Genomic DNA, 17,516 nt, shown 5'->3' with positions numbered 1-17,516 from the left:
CATACGGGGCAACCCTTAACATATACACACACCGAATAGCCGAACCGCCCTGCGACCTGGGACTGCTAGCCCCACCGATACCAACGAAGGGTCAGCCATGAGTTTCTATACTAGCTCCACTGGGGAAGACAATATCAAGTCCGCCTACCGGTGCACATATGGTACTGAGTTTACCGGTTTCGACTACCTCCTACTCCCGATATGCGGTTAGTACTGTTCAAACTCGATCAGCAGGGCCAACAACGGTATGGGCCTTAATCGACACAGGCGGAGGCTTACTTTTCATCCATTCCATATTCATAACCATATTCCTTTCCGCCCTGTCTCCATTTTCGTACATCTCATCGTCATTTCCAACATTCTCATCACAACTGTATAGCTTCTGTATCTCGCAAGCGATGGAGAATCACTTGACTTCTTCCTATGTCTCGCGAGTGACAGAAAATCACTCGTCTTCTATCGAATCCTAATTAAGCATGGGAGTACTAATGACCTATTCCTGCTAGTGGATTAAAGAGGAAACCTAGGGACCATGCAATTAAGGTTTCAAACAATTCCTAAAAACTTAATGCATAAGTAATTAATATATATAATGATTCATAATTTTAAATAGAAGTTATGCTCCGGGGCTTGCCTTTTTGCTGAGCGGGGTTAGTATTAATTCCAGCCTTGGGTTGGATGTTCACGAATTTCTTCCTAGGCCTGCTCCGTCAGCTCCTGACTTCACGATCAATGTATGGGCGACGTCTCCGGCTACGGATTCTATATGTATGCAAAAGAAAATCCTATTAATGCAAAAGCATAACTTACTAATTCCAAAATATACTTGTACATGGATTAATGGACTAACACACTAGATGACGCGTTCGGAACATGTAGATTTTACAGTGAACTACACATCCCGAACACGAGCTACTGCCTACACTACAACATTTTTGGACTATCAAATTTGCACACACTAATTAATTAAGTCTGAACACAACTTAAATTGTAGCAGGGGCAAAAGGTTAAATCAAAAGAATAAATATTTTTCCTATGTAGGTCTAGATCTAAGCATTCAAACAAAATTGATTTCATATTTTTAGCATTTTGCCTTGGTTAGCTATGGATTCTACAAGTTTCAGCCGAAAAACAAAAATCAAACAAACCAACACCGGTCAGACCGGTGCCTAGCACCGGTCAGACCGATCTCGGCCGGCCTGGCCAGGGCGTGCGGCGGTGCATGGCGTTCCGGCGACGGCAGAGCAGGGCGTCCGCGGGGCGGGGCGGGTGTAACACCCCAGGTGTTTAATTAGTTTAACCAGGGTCGTTAGCACCAAATCTTGTACCTTAACCAAGAAACATCAAAACAAATAAATGTGTGCATGTGTGTATTTGTGCATAGTTTGGAAACCTTAAATAATTTTTAATCCAATGCTAGTATGCATATGAATTTGAGTTGGCATGTCTTTAACATCACGATAAATCAAAGTCTAGTTGAAATCAAAATGAGAAAGTGAAGTTTCGCGCATGAAATGATGAATCATTTGAATCAAGGTTTTAGAGATTTAAATTGTATTCTTTTCAAGTTTTGAACAAATATTCTTAGAGAATAATTTCAAAAACATAGTTCAAACAAAATTTTGCCAAAACCAAAGTTGTAGCATTGTTGATGTGAAACAACTTTCAAGTGCAAATATTTTCGAGTTTCGATACAAAAGTCGAAGAAAATTTGAATTTAAATCGAATCGGGATTTAACGTACATTCGTCGGGTTTTCAAATTAACTTTTGATTTGAGTCTCAAACGAGTTGGTGCCTGAAGCGAAAAATATAGAATTTGAAATGCCCTACAACTTTCGTATTCAAGGTTTTCCATGTTTCAAAAGGAATTTTTGAGAAAGATTCAAATTTGAATTCAATCAAATTTTTCTCTCTCTTTTTCTCTCTACTCTCTCTGCTCTCTCCTCCCCTGTTCTGCCGGCCGACCAGGGCCGCCGGCCTCACGCCGCGCGCCGCCCGCCCGGCCAGGCCACCTCCCCGGCACCTGGTTCGCCCAGACCGGCCACCCCAACCCGCTCGACCTCGCCACGCGGCGCCATCCCGTGCACGCACGCCAAGGATCGCCGCAGAGGCGCCACGGCGACGCCGTGAAGGCCCGGCCGACCGCGCCACGCTCCTTCTCGCGCCTCGACTCGCCTAGAGTCTTCCCTCGAAGCTCAGAGACGTTCCCGACTCGTCCTTCTCCCCTCCTGAGCCCGCGCGCCACGCCCCGCGAGCCCCTGTTGCCAGGAACAGCCGCCGCCGCCACCATGGCCGCCGCCCCCTTCTAGGTCGCCGCGGAGCCTCCTCCTCCGCCCTCCCTCGTGCCCCACAAGCCCCGCAGATAGCTCCCTTGGCCTCCACCGGTGCTCCCCGACCCGCTCGCCGCCGCCCCGGGCCACCGGACCGCCGCCGCCGCCGCCAACTGCCGCCGCCGCCGCCCCTGTTCCGCGGAGGCGCCACCACCGGCCGTCCCAAGCTCAACCGAGGCCACCCCAAGGTTGCTCTCGCTCTCCTCTTGCTCCTCCCCCTAGCTCCCCTCGCCGCCGTTGAGCCCCCACGCCGGATTCCGGCCGCCCGCCCTTCCTCTGTTTCTCAAACCAGCCAGGGACCCGCGGTGAGAAGAAGAAAGAAGTCCAGGGGCCTAGATGCAAGTTTTCCTTTTTCTTTTCTTTTGTTTCCCAAAACAGCAAACTTTGAAAATTCCTAGAAATTCGTAGAAAAATCAGAAAAATGCAAATCCAAATGTTTTGGAATCCTTGCAACAAGATCTACAACTTTCATTACATGCACATATTTATTTTCTGTCTGTATTTTAATCTAGGAAAAAGATTAGATTTCAAAGGCTATAATTGTTCTAGGAGTTCTACTTAGAATATATAGGTGATTTTTGGCTGGTAGGTAGTACATGCCATGTTTAGTGTTGTGTAAAATTTTGAGAACCAGTTGACCTTTGTAACTAGATGAAACCCTAGTCTTGGCTAGATCTAGTAAAATATTTTGCTTTTTATTTCTGGATTCTATGACTTAGATATATGTATGAAACTTTTTCTGTGTATTTCCAATACTAAATGAGCACCACTGTCCAAGTTTCAATATTTTTAGATTTGTGTAGCTATTTCTTTGGGTTAATGCTTGTTTAGTAGATATTAATTATGATAAATAGTTTATGTTGATAATAAGTCATGAATATATTTCTGAGTGTTCCTTTTGCATATTTTAGCTTGTCCATGGAGTTTGAGCCTCTGTTCATGATTAGAACAGGATCTAAAAATGAATCTTGATGAGCTAATGTATGTTTTGTTTATTTTCTCCTATTAATTTCTGTGCGTAATAAATCCTGAAAAATTCACAGTAGCTAATTAATCCCTTTTTAGACCTACTGTTAAAGTTTGAGATTGTTTTATACTCTAGTCTAATCTGTATAATTCAATATTGATCTAGGAGTTGTCTGATTACATGATTTGTCTGGTTAATTGGCTACAAGATTTAGGATGAGTTTTGCAGGATAGCTAGTACTGTTTACCTTCTGTTTGAAGTAACTTTTGTTGAGTTTATTACTGTATGTGTGTTGAGTTACTACTCTATAAACGATTGCCCAGTAAAATATGAATGAAAGTGATTCACTTAACTTCGGGTTTTGTTTGCATTACACCGTTGTTGTGAAATAATTCATACCATCACAGCAACTCACCTATGTGCATCTCATATAGATACTACTACTCTCGCTGACGGAACTTACGAGCTGGTGCCCGAGTCCGAGAGTGAGCAGCGCGAAGCTCAAGTTAATCTAACGGAAGCTGCGCAAGACCCGAACCCGAGTTCGGAAGAGCCCAGATCCAGTTACGCCCGGGAAGGCAAGCCCCGGAGCATGTCCTACTATTTTAAATTTATGCAACTTATTATTGTTCCTATCTATTTGTGCATTTAAGTTTACAGGAGTTGACTGGAACCTTAATTGCATAATCCTAGGTACCGATGTTTGAACACTAGTATGTGTAGGTCGCTAGTTGGCTATGCTAATGTTTCGGTAGAAGTCGAGTGATTTCCTGTTACTCGCGAGAAATATAGGAGTTGGATGTTTACTACCTGCTGCAACTATAAGGCCTACGGGCGGGACTGTGGTACTTGGGATGTCCCGTCTGTTTAGTGAAATGTGATAAGGCCGCAGTGTGTGGTAGTGGTAGTTAAGCGTTTGAACGTACTAAACACATGCCGAGAATATGGTAATCGGTAAGCTTAAGTACCTGATTGGCCCGGCAAGTGGACTTCTCCCTCACCTTCTTTGAACGTCGTTTCTCATGCGCGCACATGCGGGTGCAGAGTCGTCGTACTCTGTAGTCGAGGACGGTGACCCTGATCCACAACCCGGAAAGAAAGGGGAAATGTTGCACGTGTGACTCTGGGAGTAACCACGTGACGTGTGTTTAGGTCTGCCTTGCAAGGTTAACAAATTCGATTCGAATCGTCCGCCTCTCACGGATAATGGGACTGCTTAACTCTTCTGCTACATAGAGTAAGAAGTGGAACTTGATGACGATGATGAATATGTTTGATTGATGAAAGATAATTGTTTCCCACCATGTATGCTATTGGATAGATGCTCATCTAGAATGGTTAATTGAACTAGAACATGAAAGCTAAAATATGAAATTAAGGATCTACTCTTTACTGCTTTTCGGCAAAACAAATCCCTCAAGCCAAAAGTCTTGCATGTCTAGAGAAAGGGCTAAGTATACCCTTAGTCGGGTAAGCCTTGCTGAGTATTAGAATACTCAGCCTTGCTTGTGGCTATATTTTGTTTCAGGTGAAACCTTTGAGGATATGAATGCCAGTTTGACCTGGCCTTGCACTCTTCCGCCTGGTTGGTCCGTGGAGTGGGATACGTTCCCGGCCAATGATGACAAGAACGAGTGATGTCTTGTATCGGGCTTTCTCGAGACATCCGTATCGTCGTTAGTTCTCGTGTTTACTTTCCGCTAAAATAAAGAACTCTGATGAACTTTTGTTACTTTGGTTTGAAAAGTACTTTGTAAAATTGGAACTTGGTTTGTAATTCTGTTTTTATGTCAAACTCTGTGGTGTAATATATTGTGAGGTGTTGTAATCTCTGAACTCGCCTTCGTGTGAGTTATGCTGCTTTGTTCGATCCAGGTTTAAGTGGTTTTATCGGGATTTTACCCGACAGCACTGCCGGATTACTCCGTTTTAAGTGTGTGTTAACCCCGATTGTCGTTTTGATGATGGTTAGCGCACTTGAGCCGGTTTATGTCGGGCGGGGCTGCCACAGCTGGTATCAGAGCCGAACAAAGCGTGCACCAGAGTTAGTGACGAGTTTTTGAAGGATTTTATTAAAATTTTGACAGTAATACTTGCGTTTGTAAAATACGTTGGTTCGTTAAGGTGGTGCCTAGTTCGTAAAGCCCTAAGGGAATTATGGGAAGTTACTAGGTGGCTATCTAACTTATGTCATTATATATTTGACTTCCAGCACTTTACTTTTCGTCAGACCTTATTTTGTGCTCAATCAACCCTTGAATTCTGTAACGACGCACCTACGCTAAGGTAAGGAGGTAAGGATCCTCAGTCAGCTGAGGGAGTCTGACCTTCCCGTCGGTGATGCGAGCCGAACGTTGCCCTCAAGCAATGGCTTACTTGAGGTGCTGCCAATATATCAACTATCGGTTGATTATATTGGGAGTAAAGTATACTCAGTCAGCTGAGGGAGACTGACCTTCCCGTCGGTGATGCGAACCGAACGCTGTGCTCAAGCAGTGGCCTACTTGAGCTGCTACCAATATACCGACCTCGGTCGATTATATTGGGAGTAAAGGAACTTGTGAATACGCCGCTGAGTAGCGTATGTTTAACGTTGGCCATACGGCGGAAAATTGTATGGCTGCCGTTTCTATAGTAAATGGCAATGTATGGGTGAATATGTGGGCAACTGCATATGCGTTACCCATGTGGCGTAGGACACATGGGGGCCGTTCGTGAGTGCTGGCACGAAGGGTCCAGTCGTGGATATTCATATATATACATGCTATGCATCTTTTGCAGGTACACTAACCGCGATTACGTTAAGTTAAGAACGGTTAGAATTCGGCTAGACATATATAGGGAGAGACGTAATTTTGTGCTATGCTACCGGCGCTAACCCCGTAAGTCCAAAGCTATTTGGCAGTTGTTTGTTTTGTGAGGACGAATAGGTCGTGCATGCATCATGATCTTAAATTGGAAATCAATCAAAGTACACGGGGTAATGGGGAATACTGAGGTTTGCACCTGAGCACGTGATATTTTTCACGATTAAGGTCTATCTAGACTCTGTTCTGTCTGCCGTGTTTGAATATAGGAAGTTACCGAACTCAGCAAATGAATTTATTTGCCGAAGTGCTTGAGTAGAATACAAAGGCGTAGAATGTTAAAATACCCCTCTGCTGTCAAGTGTTGTTCTTGAAACGAACAGCCTTTTGTCCATGTTGTTAGATAATTCATACAAGTTTCATTTATCTGCACCTATTCTTTTGTACTTTGGAGCTTTGCATCCCAATTGCTTACGAAGGAATTTTTCTTATTCCAGATGGTGGGATCAACGCGTGGTAATCCGGAGGGTTTCGTGAACGCGAGTGGTAGCGGATCACAGCAGCCGCCACCCCCACCACCAGGCATTGCGGAAGTCCTGGCCGCCCAGACTGAGTTGCTTCGCCAACTTGTCCAAGGGCAGCAGGGAGGTGGACACCACGCCCATCAACCTCAAGCTGCTGGTTATCAGGATTTCTTTGCAACCCAGCCTCCTCTGTTCCACAAGACAGAAGAACCACTGGATGCGGATGCTTGGATTCGCACAATCGAGTCCAAGTTTGCACTACTTCCGGTGCCATGTTCGGAGGAAAATAAGACTCTCTTTGCCGCACAACAGCTTCGCGGTTCTGCTCGTCTTTGGTGGGACAACTACCATGGCATGCTTCCGGCCGATCATGTTGTTACTTGGAATGAATTCAAAAATGCATTTAGGGACCACCATATTCCAGAGGGTCTTATGGAAAGGAAACTGAATGAGTTCCTGGCTCTCACTCAAGGGACTCGTACAGTTATCCAGTATGCTCAAGCTTTTAATGGTCTCTGTCAGTACGCGGGTTATCATGCTGACACAGATGCTAAGAAACGTGACCGCTTTCGCAGAGGACTCAATACCAAGCTCAAGGAACGTCTGAATCCCATTAGGGTTGACACATATAATGAGTTGGTTAATCTGGCAATTACACAAGAAGATTGCATTGTGGCTCATCGTGCTGATAAGAAGCGGAAGGCTCCACCTGGACCCTCGAGTGCTCAGTCACCGAGGTATCGTTTCGTGCAGAATGTTTCTCCTACAATTCCTCAGAAGGCCCCTCAGCCAGGGCGTTGGGTTATTAGGCCGCCACAGCAGCAGGGTGGAATGCGACCCCCTGTTCCTCAGATAACTAGTCCCAGACCATTTGCCCCACCACCAGCCCGTCCAGGCGATAAAAATCGTTGCTTCAACTGTGGGAGTTCATCTCATTTTGCTCGGGAGTGTCCGCAGCATAAGAAACAAAACCAGGGTCAAGGTTCTATTCAGAACAACCAGAACAAGGGAAGAAGGCAGACTGTTCAGGTCAGGCAAGGGCGGGTCAACTTCACCACTCTTGCAGAACTTCCTGAGGGTGCACCAGTGATGACGGGTACCTTTTCTATCCACAACAAGCCTGCAGTTATACTATTTGATTCCGGTGCATCCCATAGTTTCATTAATGCAAAATTTGGTGCAAAAGTGGGTTTGGATTTTTGTCACACAAAAGGGTCTTATATGATATCAACACCGGGTGGAAAAATTGCTTCCAATCAGATTATAAGAAACGTACCCCTTAAGCTGGGTAGTAAAATTATCAGAACTGAACTGATCCTTTTGGCACTTGAAGGCATAGATATCATTTTGGGGATGGATTGGATGACGCGACATGGAGTAGTCTTAGATATTCCTTCCCGAGTTGTGGAAATCAATTCCTCTACCCATGGAGCCACTACTCTTTATTTGCCCTCCCAAGAGTGCACCAATTCTTGCGCATATGCCACGAGTGAATCCAGAATAGAAGAAATCCCAGTGGTATGCGAGTTTGTCGATGTTTTTCCGGATGACTTGCCAGGAATGCCACCGGATAGGGACATCGAGTTTATTATTGAGTTGCAGCCAGGCACTGCACCTATCTCAAAAAGGTCCTATAGAATGCCACCTAAGGAATTGGCCGAATTAAAAATTCAACTGCAAGAACTTCTTGACAAAGGTTTCATTCGCCCCAGTGCATCACCTTGGGGTTGTCCGGCCTTATTTGTGAAGAAAAAGGATGATAGTTTGAGATTGTGTGTGGACTACCGGCCTCTCAATGCGGTGACAATCAAAAATAAATATCCCCTTCCCCGCATTGATGTTTTATTTGATCAGTTGGCTGGAGCTAGGGTGTTTTCAAAGTTGGATCTTCGTTCTGGATATCATCAGATCAAAATCCGACCCTGTGATATTCCTAAAACAGCCTTCTCTACAAGATATGGACTATATGAATATTTAGTCATGTCCTTTGGCCTCACAAATGCACCTGCCTATTTCATGTACCTTATGAATTCGGTGTTCATGCCTGATCTTGATAAGTTTGTCGTGGTCTTCATTGACGACATCCTTGTTTATTCCAAGAATGAGGAGGACCATGCCAAACATTTGCGCATCGTTCTTCAACGTCTTAGAGATCATCAGTTATATGCTAAGTTTTCCAAATGTGAATTTTGGTTAGACAGGGTGAAATTTTTGGGTCATACTATATCCAGTGAAGGCATAGCCGTTGATCCTAGTAAGGTGCAAGAAGTGATGGACTGGAAATCTCCTGCTTCCGTTCATCAGATTCGCAGTTTTCTTGGTCTAGCTGGATATTATCGTCGATTCATTCCGGACTTCTCAAAAATTGCTAAGCCTATGACCGAACTGTTGAAGAAAGGAATCAAATTTGTTTGGGATGAAAGATGTGAGAAAGCTTTCCACACTTTAAGGGAGTTGCTGACTAAGGCCCCCGTCTTAGCTCAACCTGATAATGCCAAGCCCTTTGACGTGTATTGTGACGCGTCTGGTACAGGTCTTGGTTGTGTGCTCATGCAAGACAATAGAGTCATTGCCTATGCTTCACGATCTCTTCGGCCTCATGAGCAGAACTATCCCACTCATGACCTCGAGTTAGCAGCCGTCATTCATTCTCTGAAGATTTGGAGACACTATCTTATGGGCACTCATTGCAATATCTATACGGACCATAAGAGTCTCAAATATATCTTCACCCAAGCCGATCTAAATATGAGACAAAGAAGATGGTTGGAATTAATCAAAGACTATGATCTTGAGGTGCACTATCATCCGGGCAAGGCCAATGTAGTCGCGGATGCACTAAGCCGCAAGACTCATTGTAATTGCCTAACGGTGGAATCTTATGACCAGACACTGTGTTCTGAAATGAGAAGACTAAATTTGGAAATGATTCCCCAAGGCACTTTAAACCATATTTCCATTGAACCAACCCTCCACGATCAAATTATCATGGCGCAACTACATGACGAAGGCATTAACATCATCAAGCAGATGCTCTCCCAAGGGGAAGAAAAATATAAATGTTTCCGCCAAGACCACAATGGAATTCTATGGTTCGAAAGCCGCATAGTCGTTCCAAAGAATCATGAGCTCCGAAAGCAAATCCTCGATAAGGCACACCTTTCCAAGTTTTCCATTCATCCAGGCAGTAACAAAATGTATCAAGATCTTAAACAAAACTTCTGGTGGACTAGGATGAAAAGGGAGATTGCTAAATATGTTTCCGAATGTGATACCTGTCGGAGAGTAAAAGCCAGCCACTTGAAAGTAGCCGGCCCTCTTCAACCTTTGTCTATTCCATCATGGAAATGGGAAGACATAAGTATGGATTTCATTGTTGGATTGCCAAACACCTCTCAGAAGCACGACTCCATTTGGGTTATCGTGGATAGACTTACAAAGACGGCCCATTTCATCCCAGTGCACACCACCTATAATGCCAAGAGATATGCCGAGATTTATCTCGATCGCATTGTTTGCCTACATGGCGTACCTAAAACGATCATTTCTGATCGTGGCACCCAATTCACAGCACGCTTTTGGGAACAATTGCAAGCTTCTCTTGGTACCAAACTGATTCGAAGCTCAGCTTATCATCCTCAAACCGATGGACAAACAGAGAGAGTAAACCAAATCCTAGAAGACATGTTGAGGGCTTGTGTTATCCACTTTGACAAGAGTTGGGATAAGTGCCTATCTCTAGCAGAATTCTCGTACAACAATAGCTATCAAGAGAGTTTAAAAATGGCACCATTTGAGGCCTTGTATGGTCGAAGGTGTCGTACTCCTTTGAGCTGGTCGCAAGTTGGAGAACGAGTGGTATTTGGACCTGATCTTGTAACCGAGGCAGAAGAAAAAGTGAAGGTAATCCAAGCAAATATTAAAGCGGCACAATCTAGGCAAAAGAGCTATTTTGACAAAAGAAGAGATCCCTTGCAATTCGAAGTTGGAGATCATGTATACCTTCGGGTTTCCCCAACCAGGGGTGTACAAAGATTTGGAGTGAAAGGAAAACTAGCTCCCCGATATGTAGGCCCCTATGAAATCATCGAAATTTGTGGACCCGTGGCCTATAGAGTGAAACTTCCTCCGCAACTATCCACCATACACGACATCTTCCATGTTTCTCAGCTCAAGAAATGTGTCCGAGTTCCCACGGAGGTTGTTGAGCAAGAGGATATACAGGTAAAACCGGACCTTTCCTATGTGGAATATCCTATTAAAGTTCTGGATCAGAAAGAAAGGGTAACAAGAAGAAAAGTAGTTAAAATGTACAAAATCCAGTGGAGTCATCACACTGAAGAAGAGGCCACTTGGGAGACCGAAACCTATCTAAATGAACATTACCGTGGTTTTCTAGCTTCCCTCCAAGGTACACACACCTTTCACACTTAGCCTAATTACTCGAATCTCGGGTCGAGATTCTTTTTAAGGGGGGTAGGCTGTAACACCCCAGGTGTTTAATTAGTTTAACCAGGGTCGTTAGCACCAAATCTTGTACCTTAACCAAGAAACATCAAAACAAATAAATGTGTGCATGTGTGTATTTGTGCATAGTTTGGAAACCTTAAATAATTTTTAATCCAATGCTAGTATGCATATGAATTTGAGTTGGCATGTCTTTAACATCACGATAAATCAAAGTCTAGTTGAAATCAAAATGAGAAAGTGAAGTTTCGCGCATGAAATGATGAATCATTTGAATCAAGGTTTTAGAGATTTAAATTGTATTCTTTTCAAGTTTTGAACAAATATTCTTAGAGAATAATTTCAAAAACATAGTTCAAACAAAATTTTGCCAAAACCAAAGTTGTAGCATTGTTGATGTGAAACAACTTTCAAGTGCAAATATTTTCGAGTTTCGATACAAAAGTCGAAGAAAATTTGAATTTAAATCGAATCGGGATTTAACGTACATTCGTCGGGTTTTCAAATTAACTTTTGATTTGAGTCTCAAACGAGTTGGTGCCTGAAGCGAAAAATATAGAATTTGAAATGCCCTACAACTTTCGTATTCAAGGTTTTCCATGTTTCAAAAGGAATTTTTGAGAAAGATTCAAATTTGAATTCAATCAAATTTTTCTCTCTCTTTTTCTCTCTACTCTCTCTGCTCTCTCCTCCCCTGTTCTGCCGGCCGACCAGGGCCGCCGGCCTCACGCCGCGCGCCGCCCGCCCGGCCAGGCCACCTCCCCGGCACCTGGTTCGCCCAGACCGGCCACCCCAACCCGCTCGACCTCGCCACGCGGCGCCATCCCGTGCACGCACGCCAAGGATCGCCGCAGAGGCGCCACGGCGACGCCGTGAAGGCCCGGCCGACCGCGCCACGCTCCTTCTCGCGCCTCGACTCGCCTAGAGTCTTCCCTCGAAGCTCAGAGACGTTCCCGACTCGTCCTTCTCCCCTCCTGAGCCCGCGCGCCACGCCCCGCGAGCCCCTGTTGCCAGGAACAGCCGCCGCCGCCACCATGGCCGCCGCCCCCTTCTAGGTCGCCGCGGAGCCTCCTCCTCCGCCCTCCCTCGTGCCCCACAAGCCCCGCAGATAGCTCCCTTGGCCTCCACCGGTGCTCCCCGACCCGCTCGCCGCCGCCCCGGGCCACCGGACCGCCGCCGCCGCCGCCAACTGCCGCCGCCGCCGCCCCTGTTCCGCGGAGGCGCCACCACCGGCCGTCCCAAGCTCAACCGAGGCCACCCCAAGGTTGCTCTCGCTCTCCTCTTGCTCCTCCCCCTAGCTCCCCTCGCCGCCGTTGAGCCCCCACGCCGGATTCCGGCCGCCCGCCCTTCCTCTGTTTCTCAAACCAGCCAGGGACCCGCGGTGAGAAGAAGAAAGAAGTCCAGGGGCCTAGATGCAAGTTTTCCTTTTTCTTTTCTTTTGTTTCCCAAAACAGCAAACTTTGAAAATTCCTAGAAATTCGTAGAAAAATCAGAAAAATGCAAATCCAAATGTTTTGGAATCCTTGCAACAAGATCTACAACTTTCATTACATGCACATATTTATTTTCTGTCTGTATTTTAATCTAGGAAAAAGATTAGATTTCAAAGGCTATAATTGTTCTAGGAGTTCTACTTAGAATATATAGGTGATTTTTGGCTGGTAGGTAGTACATGCCATGTTTAGTGTTGTGTAAAATTTTGAGAACCAGTTGACCTTTGTAACTAGATGAAACCCTAGTCTTGGCTAGATCTAGTAAAATATTTTGCTTTTTATTTCTGGATTCTATGACTTAGATATATGTATGAAACTTTTTCTGTGTATTTCCAATACTAAATGAGCACCACTGTCCAAGTTTCAATATTTTTAGATTTGTGTAGCTATTTCTTTGGGTTAATGCTTGTTTAGTAGATATTAATTATGATAAATAGTTTATGTTGATAATAAGTCATGAATATATTTCTGAGTGTTCCTTTTGCATATTTTAGCTTGTCCATGGAGTTTGAGCCTCTGTTCATGATTAGAACAGGATCTAAAAATGAATCTTGATGAGCTAATGTATGTTTTGTTTATTTTCTCCTATTAATTTCTGTGCGTAATAAATCCTGAAAAATTCACAGTAGCTAATTAATCCCTTTTTAGACCTACTGTTAAAGTTTGAGATTGTTTTATACTCTGGTCTAATCTGTATAATTCAATATTGATCTAGGAGTTGTCTGATTACATGATTTGTCTGGTTAATTGGCTACAAGATTTAGGATGAGTTTTGCAGGATAGCTAGTACTGTTTACCTTCTGTTTGAAGTAACTTTTGTTGAGTTTATTACTGTATGTGTGTTGAGTTACTACTCTATAAACGATTGCCCAGTAAAATATGAATGAAAGTGATTCACTTAACTTCGGGTTTTGTTTGCATTACACCGTTGTTGTGAAATAATTCATACCATCACAGCAACTCACCTATGTGCATCTCATATAGATACTACTACTCTCGCTGACGGAACTTACGAGCTGGTGCCCGAGTCCGAGAGTGAGCAGCGCGAAGCTCAAGTTAATCTAACGGAAGCTGCGCAAGACCCGAACCCGAGTTCGGAAGAGCCCAGATCCAGTTACGCCCGGGAAGGCAAGCCCCGGAGCATGTCCTACTATTTTAAATTTATGCAACTTATTATTGTTCCTATCTATTTGTGCATTTAAGTTTACAGGAGTTGACTGGAACCTTAATTGCATAATCCTAGGTACCGATGTTTGAACACTAGTATGTGTAGGTCGCTAGTTGGCTATGCTAATGTTTCGGTAGAAGTCGAGTGATTTCCTGTCACTCGCGAGAAATATAGGAGTTGGATGTTTACTACCTGCTGCAACTATAAGGCCTACGGGCGGGACTGTGGTACTTGGGATGTCCCGTCTGTTTAGTGAAATGTGATAAGGCCGCAGTGTGTGGTAGTGGTAGTTAAGCGTTTGAACGTACTAAACACATGCCGAGAATATGGTAATCGGTAAGCTTAAGTACCTGATTGGCCCGGCAAGTGGACTTCTCCCTCACCTTCTTTGAACGTCGTTTCTCATGCGCGCACATGCGGGTGCAGAGTCGTCGTACTCTGTAGTCGAGGACGGTGACCCTGATCCACAACCCGGAAAGAAAGGGGAAATGTTGCACGTGTGACTCTGGGAGTAACCACGTGACGTGTGTTTAGGTCTGCCTTGCAAGGTTAACAAATTCGATTCGAATCGTCCGCCTCTCACGGATAATGGGACTGCTTAACTCTTCTGCTACATAGAGTAAGAAGTGGAACTTGATGACGATGATGAATATGTTTGATTGATGAAAGATAATTGTTTCCCACCATGTATGCTATTGGATAGATGCTCATCTAGAATGGTTAATTGAACTAGAACATGAAAGCTAAAATATGAAATTAAGGATCTACTCTTTACTGCTTTTCGGCAAAACAAATCCCTCAAGCCAAAAGTCTTGCATGTCTAGAGAAAGGGCTAAGTATACCCTTAGTCGGGTAAGCCTTGCTGAGTATTAGAATACTCAGCCTTGCTTGTGTCTATATTTTGTTTCAGGTGAAACCTTTGAGGATATGAATGCCAGTTTGACCTGGCCTTGCACTCTTCCGCCTGGTTGGTCCGTGGAGTGGGATACGTTCCCGGCCAATGATGACAAGAACGAGTGATGTCTTGTATCGGGCTTTCTCGAGACATCCGTATCGTCGTTAGTTCTCGTGTTTACTTTCCGCTAAAATAAAGAACTCTGATGAACTTTTGTTACTTTGGTTTGAAAAGTACTTTGTAAAATTGGAACTTGGTTTGTAATTCTGTTTTTATGTCAAACTCTGTGGTGTAATATATTGTGAGGTGTTGTAATCTCTGAACTCGCCTTCGTGTGAGTTATGCTGCTTTGTTCGATCCAGGTTTAAGTGGTTTTATCGGGATTTTACCCGACAGCACTGCCGGATTACTCCGTTTTAAGTGTGTGTTAACCCCGATTGTCGTTTTGATGATGGTTAGCGCACTTGAGCCGGTTTATGTCGGGCGGGGCTGCCACAGCGGGGCGGGGCGGCGCGACGACCAGCGCAGCCGGGCAGGGCCGGGGCGCGCAGCAGCACGGCACGGATGCCGCGCGGACAGGGCCCGCGGCGGCAGCATGTCACGGATGCCGCGCGGACAGGGCCCGCGGCGGCAGCAGTCACGGCGGCGACGGCGGCGGTCGTGTTCCGGCGTCGGCGGTGCACGATACAAAGGGGAAAAAGGCCGGGGAGCACGAGTGACTCACCACGAACCCATTCCTGGGGTCGATTTGAGCGGAGGATGGCCGGAGAAGCGGATCGACGAGAGGGGGCGGAGCTCGGGTTGGGCTCTAATGGCGGCCAGTGGTAGGGTTAGAGATTCCGGCCAACTCAGTCGGGGAGGAGCTCGGGTGAGGGTCGGGAAAGGTGGAGGAGGAAGTGAGGGAGCTCGGAGCGCAAGGAATCGAGAGATGGTCGAGCGGCGGCGGCGGATTCCGGCCGGCGGGGCGAGCTGCTCGGGGAGGAAGAAAGGGGCCGGGGGAGGAAGCGAAGATGGACTTGGACGTCGGGAAAAAGGATGTGGCCGCGGGGTACGACGAGGCGACGATGGTGCGGACGCCGAGGATGGCCGGCACGTGGCCACGCTTGCCGGCGACACGCAACGCACCGCGATCCGTGCAGACCGCGTAACTGGTCTGACCGGCCACTGAGACAGGTCGTACCGGTCAGGCTGAGCTAATCCAGATTTGACTAATTTGATTCATTTGGAATTTGCTAATCTAGTTTAGGGATTTAATGATCCTCTAAACACCAGAGGTGTTACAGGAACGTTGAACTCCACGTCTGTTTCCATACTCCATGTAATGGACAACGTTAGTTCCATGGAGGCATAGAGCACTAGAGCATAGCCTTGCCAGAAGCATATGGAAGAGTGGAGCCCTTGGGACCATGGCTTCCCTCAATCGCTCGTGCTATCTTTTTTTTACTGATGTTACTACATGAATTTGTTGGAACTCTATATGAACACTTGTTTATATAGATATTGGTTTCTCCGTATAATTATTAAGTTTTATCGTTCCGATAAATTAGAGGATACGAGTGCCTTGCGCGCGCCTTGGCGCGCGTAATTTATTTACTTGTTTGCGTTTGGCAATATAAGTTTATATAGAGGTTTGTAGTAGATGTATAGACAAATGGATATATATAAATAGAAATAGGATATTTATTTTTAAAACAAAAAAGGCAAAAAATAGCAGCTGAAATCCGATGTCTCAATCTCGCCGTCGAAGACGGCCGGGAGCGGTCCTTGGGCATCTCCTCACCATACAATGCGCGGCTATCACGCCCGACCTGCGGCACCGCGGCGTACCGGAGCGAGGCCGGGTCGCCCGCCGGTGATGGCATGAACTCGCCGCACCCGTCGAGGGCGTGCCCAGCGGCCCGCCCAAACTCGCCGCGTGGCTCTCCGGCCTAGCTTCACTACTGTCGTTGCAGTAGAGCACACACCCATTCGGAGGCCACCAAAATTACCGGTCGAGAGTTCTAGATTCAGATATTTTGCAGTGACCGAATGGAGAGCTGACGCGTGGACCATTCGTGTCTCAAGGCTTCAAAGATAACGATGGCACGGCTGTAAGGATCACCGGGGTGTCCGACCCTAGAGGGGGAGGGGGTGAATAGGGTCGCTAATCGCTTTTTAACCTAGGGCTCAAACTAATTGCATAAGATAAACCTAACACGTCCTATACATGCTAGTTATGACTAACGTTTATCTATGCTACTCTCTACTTACCCCTAAAAGACTTGCAACCTAGCCAATCCTAATCAAACTAACTAGGAAAGTACAGGTCCGCAAGATAGAGTAAATGCGGAAACGTAATGCGGTAAGTAAAGAGGTAAGTGCAAGAGGGATGCAAACTCCCGAGTAGACACGGTCATGTAACGTGGTTCGGCACAAACGCCTACGTCCACGGGACACCGAGGCTCTTCCGATCACCGTCTTGCACTACGCCACCAAGGCGATGCCGGCAAGCAAAGGCAAGTGCCCCTAAGACACCGAGTCTCGTGCACCGCCACCGTCTCTCTCGGTCACCCGGCCGTAATCCACTACGGAGCTTCTCCACCAAGGAGGGGGCCTCCTCTTCCCCCGCACAAAGTGTCGTTGCCACTCCACACAAAGACGGAGGGTCACACGACAGATCACAAGTTGCTTGCCGCAGCAAGACTTCTCTCAAGGGAGCTCTTGCAAGAACTAATCCCTATTACAAGCACTAATCACTCTCACAAGTGTGCTTAAGCCTATATGATGTACAATGAAGCTCTATGGTGGTTGGAGATGATCTTTAGCTCTTATATACTTCCTTGAACTCCAGCCACTCTCAAATGACCCGACCTTGGGGGTATATA

This window comes from Panicum virgatum, chromosome 7N (genome assembly GCF_016808335.1).
Source record: "Panicum virgatum strain AP13 chromosome 7N, P.virgatum_v5, whole genome shotgun sequence".
Classification (NCBI taxonomy): Eukaryota; Viridiplantae; Streptophyta; class Magnoliopsida; order Poales; family Poaceae; genus Panicum; species Panicum virgatum.
The sequence above is the reverse complement of the archived record's forward strand: the minus strand, read 5'-3'. Positions refer to the sequence as shown.